Source organism: Cupressus sempervirens, chromosome 6 (genome assembly GCF_028749045.1).
Source record: "Cupressus sempervirens isolate cs-2001-9-10 chromosome 6, ASM2874904v1, whole genome shotgun sequence".
Taxonomy (NCBI): domain Eukaryota; kingdom Viridiplantae; phylum Streptophyta; class Pinopsida; order Cupressales; family Cupressaceae; genus Cupressus; species Cupressus sempervirens.
Window position 1 is genome coordinate 135,145,404 of NC_143123.1, and position 13,938 is coordinate 135,159,341.

The window sequence follows — 13,938 nt, forward strand, 5'->3', positions numbered from 1 at the left end:
GATTTCTTTGTACTAAGACAGGATATCGAGTCCTTCTCTCGTCTGTTTATTCTCATTTCCTCTCTTTGTTTTGATACTCGTTCTTTTTCGGACACCGTTTGGTGCTTCCACTGGGTTGTTTTTCTTCCCACTTGTATCTTCCAGTCCCTTGGACCCTTTGTATTTTATTGGACATTAATATCATTATCTTATCTTATCTCACACTTATAACACTCCATGAAAAAGGATATTTTGCTTCACATTTTGTAATTAATATTCAATCCCCCCAATTTTACCTTACTTTTCTCCCTTGCGTAAGGGTCATTAGGTCAAGGTTCCACAAGAAGGCATCATCGTCTACTTTCAAGAAGTAGGGGGTCTCATGAAGTGAAAAAACTTTTGCTACAAGATTAATTAGAATCCTTTTATTATGACTGCAAATTTATGTGGTTGAAAAAGTTAAATGCTAGAAAAAAAATCTACTACTTTATAAGCTCTTCTCCTAGTAATTGTCAATGATATGAAGTTTATCAAATTTCACCAATTAATGTTTGTACTATTTTATTTTGTGTAATTTGTTGAATTAATAAATTAATTAATAATTTTCATGAGATCATTGGCCTCTAGAAATTTCGAACCTAAATTTTCAAGCTAAGACTATATGTCAAAATTTATGGAACCACTCGCTCCAAACAATTGTAAAAATTTCAACATCATTCATCAAATTTTCTTGAGATGTGCCACTCGAGACCACAACCTTATAATCATACTTTTTAATGCAATTACAATACATTTTCTCAAATTTATTAAGACCCATAGTTAGCGTCTAACATCCATCAAAGATTTTAATTAGTGTATTTGTCCTCGTAGTCGTTACAGCTAACTTTGTCCACCCACAAATCTTTAACAATTATGATTTCAACAAAAACAAAAAAATTGATTATCATTGTATGTAACTTAGTTGTTTAAAGTTAGTGTTTTGTCTTTTCAATAGTAACAACACATGTAGTGAGATTGATTATTTAAGATCAACAAATAGTCATTTCAAAGAGTCCCCTAATTCCTATATAAAGATGTCTCAAAAACAATGCACTATAACCAACTCCAACATTGCCAATACTTATACACAAATATTCAAATAGTACCATATAAGTCCAAACAAAATTGTACAACTCCTTTCATTAAAGTTTAAAAGAAAAATCTTCCTCCTAAATATGCCACACTAATTGAAAGATTAATAGTAAAGAAACAAACACTAGCTCTAACTCTAATTCTCATATGATGCAAATGACCTTAATGAGATTAGGACGACTGCTAACGTATTTTAGCTCCAACAAGTTTTGTTGAAAATGCAGTCCTACCCTGAAATCATCACTCAACTCGATATTTCTGATGGCTGACCTTGATCATTTTTAATAACATGACTATTCGAAATCATGTATGTCAGGGTAGAAATATAGATCCTACAAACATTAAAATTTTGGATGTTTACTTCTAAATGTAATCTTTCCAAAAAAAAATACAACTTAGTTTGTACTCTTCAATTCTACATTTTGCGAGTTGAGCAATACTTTTTTTTTATATCAATACTTTTATATAAAGAAATATGTGTTTCCTACGATGTGATTGAGGGAGTTAGAATCTTTAATAGACCTGTATGGTAAGATATGCATTCGAATTCCAAAAAGCATCAAAATAATTTGAAGAAATTAATGTTTTAGAGTTTAGAGACTTCGATAAACAATAAGGCAAGGTTCCCATGGGAGGGGCTTGGGCTCTATTTTTGTAGAGCGGGTGGCCCCGTAATTATTTTTTAAGGGGGGCTATAGGTTTATTTGGAATCTACTCCTATAAAATAGGAGGTCCAACTTTTCAGCCCCCTCAAGTTGAGCAGGTGAAAATCATGAGGGGCTAGAAATAGCCCCACCAGCTTAGGGAAGAAATCTGCCACTTTTTAAAACATGTTATTCATTTTCCCACCAAAATAATATAATATCATCAAAGAAATTTATGAAGAAATTAAATTTTTACTTTTAAATTTTATAACACCACAAGCTTCATTGAATTTAGAAGTTAATTTTTTAAAGCTGATCCACATATGAAATTCATGAGACCACTTCCTATTGAATATTCCAAAAAATTCTCAGTAGCACCGGCTCTATGAATTTTAACTTAATTCTCCCATGTCTCGAAGCAATAATTTAATATGTCGATGAGCATCAGTCGCAGAACGCTAAATTGCGAAATTCTTTAGTCACAAAGTGCTGTTGATCAATAAAGCAGTACGGACTAACTCCTAGCATTGAAGTAATTAAATTCAATCAATATGCACAAGAGACGTTAATCCAAAGACACTCGACTTGTTTAATGTGCCTTATCAAAATAGATGATATCTAGATGTTGGTAGAAGTTTCTATTACTATAAAAAGTTAAAATATGTTTTGAGACAGAATTCAACTTGCATACAGCAACAGAAGGAACTGGGAAGCAGAGTGGTTGATACATCAGTGCAGTTAGTTTCCATGCTATGCTTTAAACTTTTGCTTTCCATTTATCTTGTAATCAGATTGATCTTTATGCTTGCAATATGGCATTATCAACAGTTTTTCAAATAGCTCCTTCGAGATATTATCCCCTTCAATTGGAGATTAGCTTCTTTAAGCCAGTGCCCACTTATGTAAGCCTTGATTGGTGCATAGATGTGAGACAATAGGCATTTTTCCATTTGCAGTGCTGTGGCGCTTCCTTCTGCAATACGTGCACTTCTCAGGTCATCAGGATTGCCTGCCAAAGATGGAGGAGTAAATCCCTCACCCAAGAGGGATCTTCTACAGGGACCAAATATAAACTCGAACCCAATAAGCAGTGTGGGAGGAGTGCATTCATATCCTTGGTGCCACCGGCTCCGAATCAAAACCAAATTCTCTTTCGATCTATGAACCAACCGAATCAAAATCAAATTCTCTTTCGATCTATGAACCAAATTCAAGCATGTAGATGATATCGACTAATATTCAGTACAGTTGCATGAGTTGTCATCAATCATCAAATCATCTTCTTGGGTACTGTAGGCTTCAGAGCTTCGAGTGACCATGAAAAGCTGAATCAGCGCTTTGCCCCTTGAAAGAAAAGCAAGGTTGTCTATTTAACGATGTTCAATCACCAATAGTCACCACAAGAACACTGACCATTTTTGAAATGATGGTACCTGTTGGTATCCCTTACAGTAATTTCTCGTGCGGTAACTTCTGAGATGAATTTAATTGCTGAATGGCAATCCCCACACACTCGAAGATTCTTGATAACTAGAATTGGTGTTCCAGATGGTGTGTTTAGCAGGCCAAATGCTATTGCCAACTTCTCACTATGGTGGCGAAGTATGTGCTCCTTCTGCTCCTCTTCCACATCGGCCAGAGCAAATTGTCTATCAGGAACATGCCCTGCTGCTATCATCTCCCTAGCTAATGTCTCCAGCTTTGTGTAGATCTGTTCTGTTTGTGGGTGTGATCTGTCTCCTCCATAGAAAACATGGACATGCCTGTTGAGCTCAATCCAGCTGCATCCTGGTGTCTTCTTAATGCCTCTGTCTTTCATCAATTTCCGCACCTTTTCAAGGTCATCCCATCTCCCAGCTTCAGCATACATGTTTGAGAGAAGCACATAGGGTGTATCATACTGGGAATCCAACTTCATTGCCTCTGCCGCTACATGTTCTCCAAGGTCTATATTGTTATGATATCTACATGCGGCAAGCAAACACCTCCAAATAGCAGCATCAGGTTCTATAGGCATTCTGTTAATGAAATCTTGTGCTTCATCAAGTTGCCCAGCTCGGCCAAGGAGATCCACCATACATCTGTAATGCTCCATTCTAGGGGTAATCCTATAATACCCCCTCATGCTATTGAAGTACTTATAGCCCTCATCCACCAGGCCTGCATGGCAACATGCAGACAAAACACAAAGTAATGTAACGTAATTTGGTCTAACACCCGAGTCGTTCATTTCTTGAAAAAGAGTAAGGGCCTCCTCAGCAAACCCATGAACGGCATATCCTGCAATCATAGCTGTCCACGACACAACATCATGTCGTTGTATTTTGTCAAACACTTCACGAGCCCTCTCGATGCTTCCACATTTTGCATACATATCCACAAGAGCGCTTCCCACATAAACATCAATTTCAACCCCGCTTCTATCTATCTCCTCATGTATCTCTATGCCCTGTTCAAGAGTACCCAAGTAAGCGCAAGCTGGCAGAATGGTAGCAAATGTATTCGAGTTCATCTTCATACCTGCCAATCTCATTTCCTGGTAGAGCATAAGGGCTTCCTCTGCACGTCCATTCTGCACATACCCGCCAATCATTACCATCCAAGAGACATCGTCTCGATGAGATATTCTATCAAACAAGTTGCGTGCACTTTCTATACAACCAAATTTTGCATACATATCCACAAGCGCACTCTCCACGACCACATCCAACTCAATCCCACCCTTAATTAATTTTTCATGAACCCTCTCCAGGGATGCCAAATCTGAACATGCTGGAAGAACGCTAGAAAATGTAAACCGGTTGGGTTGGATTCCTTCTCCAGGCATTAGGTGGAATAGCTCCATCGCCTCGTTTGCAATCCCTTGTCTTGTATATGCAGCAATCATCGCATTCCATGAGAAATAATCTCGTTTAGGCATTTCGTCAAACACTTTGCGTGCATCCTCTAAACTTCCACACTTCACATAAAAGCCAACGAGTCTGTTGGATGAAAAAGTGTCCAGTCCAAAACCCATCTGATTAATGTGGGCGTGAACTAATTTACCCTGTGGCAATGCCCTGTCATTAATGCATCCCTGCAAGAGAGAAACGTACGTAGAACAATCTAATGCATGATCGGAGTCGCATAAAATGCGCAGGGCTTCGTCCAGTCGACCCTCTTCGCACAAGCTTCTTACATTCTCAGGATAAATTTTGCAGGCACTGTTTTGTTTTTGAAGAGCAGTTGTAGCCAGTCGAGGACAACGATGGAGCAGCGAACCCCACAAATAAGAAATTTTCATGGATTGGAGATTCCATAATGGGAATATCATTTCTACAAAGAAAACTAGTCGTTAGCCAACCAAACGGGCATAGTGCATTTTAAATCCAACTACATAGGCACTGCAAAGGATCAAAGTGTTTCCGTTAAGGACAACTCAGTTGTCAACGAATGTGTAGTGCACAGAAATGAAAAGAGTCTTTGTTCCGGATGATTTCCATCGACACTACAAATTATACAATGTCAATTCTTTCTGGAGCTAGCCATGAGCATCCATAATCAACGGTGTCGAACAGAAATTTCAGATGAACTCACTATTTTTGGAATGGTATTTCACTTCTGTGAGTGTTAAGTTTGACAGGCCCATTTCTTAGAATGTCTATTTTTGAAACATGGATCAATGAGTTTGACTAAAAATCTAAACTTGTACCACTATTTTTCATTTTATTCAGATATATTAAAAAATAATTAATATATAATTAAATAAATATGATTTGATTTTTATTTATTTATTTATTTATATATGAAGCAAAAAAAATTTGATAAACTATATTTAAAAAATAATAATCATATATTGATAGTATAAAGTGAGGCAATATATGATTTAAAACATAGAACATTTACAATAATCTAAGTTTTACTTTATATTTTGTTTCTTTTCTTTGTTTTTATTATTAAAAAAATTTCCCTTAAGAATTGTAATTGCATTCATTTTTTTTTAAGTTACTATTAAATAATTTTACATTCATTTTTTTTGAAGTTACTATTAAATAATTTTGTTTATATAATATTGTTAATAATCAAAATAAGTAATTTTCAAAATATTAGTGGCTGGTTCTTAATATGAAGAGAGCATTTGAGAGTTTTGTCATCAAGTAATTTGGGAGATTTGGAAGTAATGTCACATATGGGCATTTCAAGTTAAAGAGTTGAATGAGAAGACTCTAGTCATGAAGACAAAAAATCTACTTGTAGTATGGTGACATTTGTGCTAATAATCTAAAACTAGATAAAAACATTTTTCACATATTAGGATGTTGGATGATGAAGATTTTCACTAGCTTAGAGCCTCCCCCCTCCCCCGTTAATGGGGCTTGGAAGGTTGACCTTCTACCAATCCATGAAATGGTGTAGTTTGGAAGGAGCTTGATGTTGGATGGGTTAATGATTAACTTTGATGGGGTGTTGAAGATAAATTCTAGTCTGAGTCGGGCGAGGTATGTGGACAAATACTAATGGAGCCATCCTTAGCAAAAAGCCTTTTTTTTTTGGTGTGACAACAAACAACGTGGATGAACTCCATGCAACCCACCTAATTCCAAGATGTGGTTTAGAATCAAAGTCTAATTGAATGCAACTAGAAGGTGATTCTCTCATCATAGTAAATGCAATCCATCTAAGCACAACTCCAAATTGGAAGCTCAAAAGTGGTTAAAACATATATAGGAGTTGATAGGAAAATTAGATGAATTCAAGATTACTCATGTGAATCACAAAACATGCTAGCAGATGAGCTTTTCAAGGTGACAGAAAAATAAACCTTTACCACTAAATCAATATTCACCTTGTTAGGCTAAAGCATTACGCTTGGATCAACCAAGTGATGTATGGTGTTGACTTGATCCATAAATGAGTGTGTGACATAGGTGATACAACAATACCAATATCTTCAAAAATGCATTTTTTATACTACCTTAAGAAATGATTGATTTGTAAATATGACAATAATTTAAAAAATGAAAGGATATGCCAACATTAATAAAAAGTACATCCATAGATTCAAGGAAGGTTGACAGAATAGGGATGAGAAGAGAATTATTTAAAGGACATGATTTTTTAATAGTGAAGTGTAACAATAACAAAACATTTTAACATTTTGGAAGCATTTATTTATAGGATTTGTCTATAGTTTATGAGTCATCAGTTTGAGATGGATAGTAGAGAGAAAAGGAAAGGTAGCTCTCGACAAACATTTACATAAATAGTTAGTAAGAAATGACAAATGTCATTTCTAGATGAAGTGTCAATGAGGCACTTGAGATATGTTTTTAAGTTAGACCATTCTTGGACTTTACACACTTTAAAATTATCCCCAAGGATGAGTTTTTAAAGATAGATCATACATGCACTATGTATTTATATTGAGGCCTCTGTAATGTTTTTAGCTACATTGTTTGATAGTAGAGAGACCAAGGATATGACAAATTTTTTGCCAAAAACTAATAAAAAAATGTTTTTTGGGGGATCTTGAGAATGTGTTAGAGAATTATTAAATTTCCACACTAAAATAATATTATTTTCTTCAATGAACAAGAAAAGAGGTGGGAAAGCACCCTCTAATCTATAAAGTTTGAAATTGTCTCCCATTCTCCAAAGAAAAGTAGTGGTTGAACAAAATGCTCGGTTTGTTAAGAAGATGCTAGGTCTAATTTTTGAGGGTAGGGATGGGTAGTTGTACGATTGTCTGGTGGTTGAAGGACTAGTTAGGATGGTGAGGAACATGAAGAGTTGGATTTGACCTTAAACAAGAAGGGGCAAATTCTAAAAGAATGACATTGGAGGAGGTAGAGGTTGTTATGTATACTAAATGTGTGTCAAATTTTCTAATAAATACTAGGGTGATGGCTTAATTAGTTATGTGCTATGTCTAAAAAAAGAACCTTTGAAACATGATTTATTGTAGGCCCTCTATGTATGGTAATAGGGGTGCACTTAGATAAATGGTATACCCTTTAATTTGTAGTTCGAACCAATATAGTTATCTGGACCACCATTTTGTTCTTGGGGATGTTTTGTAAGTTGGTTAGGTTAACCATTAATAGGTGCCTACTAGGCTAGTAATTTCGAGTAGGTAGACGATATAAGATGATATGTAGTAAAAGTTATAAGCTAGTGTAATTTTTTTATATATCACTAAATCACGGGTTCAACCCCTAGTTTCTATTACTAATTAAAAATAAACAAATTAGACGTTTTAAATGTTTAATTAATATTTTATTATTTCACCAATAAATCAATAATAATTGTAGCGTAATAAAATATTAATAACAAAAAATTACACTATGATTTAGGAATCTTTGAGTAGTAGCTCTAACAAAGTCCCAAGTAGATTTTTTAATATAGGTATACTCTTTTTGTACCACTATACAAAATACAATATAAAAAAACTACAGTTCTTTAGATTTTCTAACATAGTGACCAATACCACTCTTTATAAAACATGTTGTTGCTTACACATGGATACTATACATGTTCCTTGCATTGTATGTGGTCCATCCAGAATATGCTCGGTAGTTGTCAAAAGTAGTAAAATGCCATCAAGCCAAAACTACTGGAAACCATCATCACCTTCAAGTAGTCTTGAGAAGTCCTCTAAGCAAACAATGATCAAAAAGTTCTCTATCCATGGTGACTTATTTCTCGTCTTTACTTAAACATTATCTGTAAAAACTCTTACCCAATTAATGTCCAGTAGTCACAATGTGTTAGGGCCCTCTTGTCCATATTTAGTAAGAAAGTTTTCTTAGACACATTAACCCTTGGCTCAAACATTATCTTGATACATCTAAATAGACTATCTAGATGATAGCCTAAACATAAATGTAAAACTTTCAAATTATTTTCAACTTGGTTTGTATTCTTCCTTTTGCAACTTGAGCATTACATTTATAAAAGAAATATGTGTTTCTTACGATATGATTGAGTGAATTAAAATATTGAATAGTCTTATATGGTAAGATATGCACTAAAATCCCAAAAAGTAGTAAAATATTTTTAAAGAAATTAAATTAATAGAAGAAAACTTAATCCTCGTATCTCTTGAAATTTACAAGCAAAAATTTGATATGTCGATGAACATCAGTCACAGAATGCTAAATTACCAAATTCTTTATTCACAAAGCATTGCTGATCAATAAACTAGTATAGAGCATCTAATTCCTACATTTGAAGTAATTAAAACCAATCAATAAGCATAGTGAATGTCAATCTAAAGTTCCATGAACTATTGAAAGATACTTGAATTGTTTAATGATTCTTAGCACAACAGATAAAATTTGGATGCTAATAGAATCTTTTACTATTTTAAAAAATTAAAATTTGTGCACTTTTAGTGGATAATACTTGTGTATTGACTAATTTTTTAAAATTGAAAGTCCAAATTCGACTAATAATTCAATATTTAAGACAATCTAAATTGCCACATTTTAATAAAATTTTGATTTGATTTGCCTAAATTTTGTAAGTTCTTAGATGAATATAAATTAATTCACCAAGAATATTATCATAATTATTAGTTACTTTAGGACTATATCACCAATATATGATTTTCACCATTGATTTAAAATATAATCTAATGATCGATTTCACCACACAACATGATGGTAATATCATGAGTGTTGTTGATAAGGTATTTAGTGTACTTTCTAAGGCCCGCACAATACATGTGTTGCATGACATATTAGTGTGTGAACGTTAACTATTGATGTTATGTCTATACACCCACTTGATTTGGAGATTGATATTTAGGGTATCTTTGTTCTCTACAATTGGAGCACGTATGCCACTTACTTGGTCCACACAGATTTCATAGAGTTGATTGAGGTACATATGGAGCATAGTATGTATTGGTTGTCATACATTAGTGCTTAGTAATGATTAAGGGTTGAGTGGTCAAACTGGAATGTTGGAGGTATGAGGATGACAACTATAGTGTGGATCAATGCTTGGAAGGATAAGGAGATATGTGGGGGGATAATGGGATTATGTATAAGCTTGGAGGGATAAGGAGTTTACAATATTTAGACAAATAAGGAGATGTTCCCTCAACCAACCAACCTAGGCAATTTCTACAAAGCAGTAGACTTGGAGGTGTTACTATCTCGAAGTTGTACCTTGGATAAAATATACCTTACCATGGGGATGAGGTCCCCTTCTTTGGTCCCATTAGTTCATAGATCATGTAAAAAATTATTTATTGATCAAAAATAATAATAATATAATGATCCTCATAATATTCTATAAGGTAAAAAATATATGGTAATCGAAAAAGAAAACTATGTCATTACCTATGAATTATATTCTTGTTTCATTAGTGAATTGCATTCAAAATTAGCAACGAAATCATCTCAAATCACCTATGAATTCCCCCATTCTATGACTATGGAAAATGAATTCTATCCAAAGTAGTTAGGGCCCGTTTGGTTGCAGGCATAGGAATCGAGAATAGGAATGGCTATTCCAATAACAACTATTTTTTGGAATGGGCATAAGCTCATTTTAGAAGCAAAATGGGAATATGTATTCCTATTCCCCATTCCAATTGACAAAGAAATAGAAAATGTATTCCAAATTTTCTATTCCTATTCCAGCAACCAAATGGACCCTTGGGGCCCATTTGGTTGTTGGAATAGGAATAGAAAATTTGGAATACATTTTCTATTTTTTGTTTGGTTCGTCAATTGGAATAGGGAATAGGAATACACATTCCCATTTTGCCTCTAAAATGAGCTTATACCCATTCCAAAAAAAAAAATTTATTGGAATAGCTATTCCTTTTCCTAATATTGTGTTCCCCATTCCTGTACTTGCAACCAAATGAGCCCTTAGCGATTTGATTTCGTCCATGTAACAACAAATTGCTTTTTGGGACTGAGTGAATCATATTTTTCTACATTATACAATGCTTTAGGATTGTGAAGATAGCCACACTTATGAACATCAAAATAAATTTGCGAACAACATGGCAAAATTTGTCTCCGTTGAATTCAAGAGCAAAAAAATTGTCTCCAGTTAGGTTGCAAACTTTTATTAGGTGGCAAATTGGGCTCAAGATTTTTTAAAGCGCGGAGATATATAATATTGAAGTCACAATTTTTATGGTAAACACAATAATTAATAACACAAGGGAAGGCAATTATTGATGGACGAAGCTATCCTCCCTACAAATTGCACCATTGACTAAATTTCAAATAAACGACAACACAATGAATTTTTTTGAAATTTTCAATAGTTGATCTTCATGATCTACATATTTTGTGATCGAAAACAACAACAAAATTTAGAAAATTTAGTTGTGTTTTCGTGAATCTGAAAAAGAATCATTTTTTACTTCTTCTTTTTCTTTGGTGCATTTTGTCTGGAGAATAGCCAACGCCATTATTGATAAAACATTTAACTTTGAATGCTCACATTAGAAAAACAAAACAAAACAAAACCTCGATCTATGTGACATAGAACAGTTTTGATTTGATCCTGATCTGATCATGTGCATGTTGGAAAATGTAATGCAGCATTGATGTTTGCCCCTTGAGCCAAACGTTCACCTACCCCCTAACGTCCAGAACAGACCAAAAAAAAAAAATTAATACGGGTAGGTGAGGTTTTCAAATTCTGAAAAGAGGGGGAGAATGGAATGGGACAAAAGGAATGTTTATTCATTCATTCATTCAGTTAGATTATTCAGAGTTTCAGTTCAGCAGAGCAGAGAAAAGGAAGAAGAAGAAAGTGGTTAGCAGATCCACTTGTTGCAGAGACAGAATGAAGTATGTTCAGTGTCTCCAGTTGCACGTGACTCCTCTGTTCATTCTGTGAGTTAGTTGTTGTTTTGTTTTGTCCTGTTGAAGCAGTGATTGCTCCAGGCACCTTTGTATGCAGCCATTAGAGCTGCAAGTTTAAAAGTTTATTGAAGTTTGAAGTATTATCAGTTGAATCTATCTTCCTCTTCTATTCATTTCATTTGACAAGTTTGTTTGAAAAGTTAAAGCTTTGGCCTTTCTGGTTTTAATGGTGAAAGCATTCACGTTGAATTTCTCTAAGTTACAATATTTCAGTTGAAACAGAACACTCGGCACCTACTACATTTTTGTGCCGAGCTCTTCAAGTGCTGAGCATTTTCTTTGTGAGCCGAGCTCATTCGGCATCCATTGGTGTTAAGCTTTCTCCTTTATGTGCTGAGTTTACTCAGCACCTGTTGCCTGTCACTCGGCACATCAAGTGCTGAGCAATCTATCACTCGACACCTTCCTGTGTCGAGCAAGTGCCGAGCAATACTAGCACTCGGCACCTTCATGTGCCGAGCAAATATTTAAGTGTCGAGCAAAGTTTTTTTTTGAGTTAGGGTTGTGAGTTTTAAATTTTTTAATTTATATTTCTCACATGGTATTTTTTTGAGTTAGGGTTGTGAGTTTTAAATTTTTTAATTGCTCGGCACAGGAAGGTGTCGAGTGATAGATTGCTCGGCACTTGATGTGCCGAGTGACAAGAACAGGTGCCGAGTAAACTCGGCACACAAAGGAGAAAGCTCAACACCAATGGATGCCGAGCAATACTGGCACTCTGCACCTTCATGTGCCAAGCACATATTTAAGTGCTGAGCAAATATTTAAGTGCCGAGCAAAGTTTTTTTTGAGTTAGGGTTGTGAGTTTTAAATTTTTTAATTTATATTTCTCACATGATATTTTTTTGAGTTAGAGTTGTGAGTTTTAAATTTTTTAATTTATATTTCTCACAGTGCATTGGCATTCCAAGTTGCCTCCATCTCCAACAAATTGGTGATAACATTCCAAACAATAGCTTTCATTGTTGAGCTCTGACCTGATCTACACCATACATTCCACCAATGAGCATACGATCTTTGATCCAAGTGACCAGTTTTGCATTTGATTCTCTGTGATCCACACTAACCCGATCTCACTTGTGAATCTTCTGCATCACAAATCTCATTTATCATCAAGCAGTTGGCTCCGTGCAGATCTATAAGCCTAGTGGCAACTCCAACATAGTTTAAATTTATCAAAACAAAGGAAACTAGTTTTGATGGAGAACATTGGCTGTGAATGAAATTAGTCAAAGATTAAGACACATTTTGAATATATTTTAGTAGTAAGCATTAGAGTCGGCAAATTATCCCAGAAAAAGATCGAATTCAGACAAAAATTACATTGGAAGGCCACATAATTGTAAGATCCATATTTATAGAGCCATAGCGCGATATTCAGTGGAACTAGGGTTTTGAAGCTTATCGATTGTATCTGATTCCATTCCAGGGTGAATTCAGGAGCATCCATCCTTCATGAAGAATTTATCAGATATCTCAGAAGGTGCCATGTCTTTTGGAGATCGAGATATGTAGTACCCTTCCTCGAGTCCGTCATTCCTCAATCTATTATGAACAATGATTAGGGAGCATGGATAGGAGTTCAATCCTGTAGATCGCGCTTAAAATGTTGCTAAAGGATCAAGGTCGGGGGTAGAAGTAACCTGAAACCCTATACAAAGGCCCCTAAATGGAGACAAAAGCAATCCCAAGCCTAACTCAAATTCATTCTCCCTACTCCAGAGTGAGCACCAGTCGCCTAAGAAGTCTACATCAATACATCCCCCAACTTTAGATTATGCAAAGAGTAAAAACTCGAGAACAAGGAAGATGATCGCCTTATTTTGAATTTGACAGGTCATTCAGTTGAATACATCCAGTGCTAATGCCAAAGATTTGGATTTTTTGCTCGATGGACTGGCGCAGGTATAGATATAGATGCTATAGTCAAATGGATTAAAAAGCTCTTAGGAAATCACATTGACTTAGCAATTATGGATAACAATTTTCTTTATATAGCCTATGATTGTTTAGATCTAAAAAATAATATTCTTTAGGGGGAAACCCTAGTTTTTAATGGCTACCCCTTTAAAGTTTTGGATTGGAAATCCATTGTTGATCCAAAAAACCCGATACATTTTAAAGTAGATCGAGCAATAATGTTACCAAATTTCCCAATAGATTCGATTGTGAAGGATATGCTTAAACTTATAGGTAATACTATAGGATCATTTTTAGGATTTGTAGAAATTGATCTTAAGTGCTCCAGTCTGACCATTATTGTTAATAAGAATATTCATATATTAAAACATAAACTACTATATATT

At 34.8% G+C, this 13,938-nt stretch overlaps 1 pseudogene across 1 annotated transcript; it reads right to left on the minus strand.

The window, feature by feature from the left end:
* Positions 1-2,319: 2,319 nt before the first annotated feature.
* Positions 2,320-5,404, minus strand: LOC149551585 (pentatricopeptide repeat-containing protein At3g24000, mitochondrial pseudogene; annotated as a pseudogene). The gene has a single exon (XR_016352776.1). The product of XR_016352776.1 is annotated as a pentatricopeptide repeat-containing protein At3g24000, mitochondrial pseudogene (transcript).
* Positions 5,405-13,938: the final 8,534 nt, after the last annotated feature.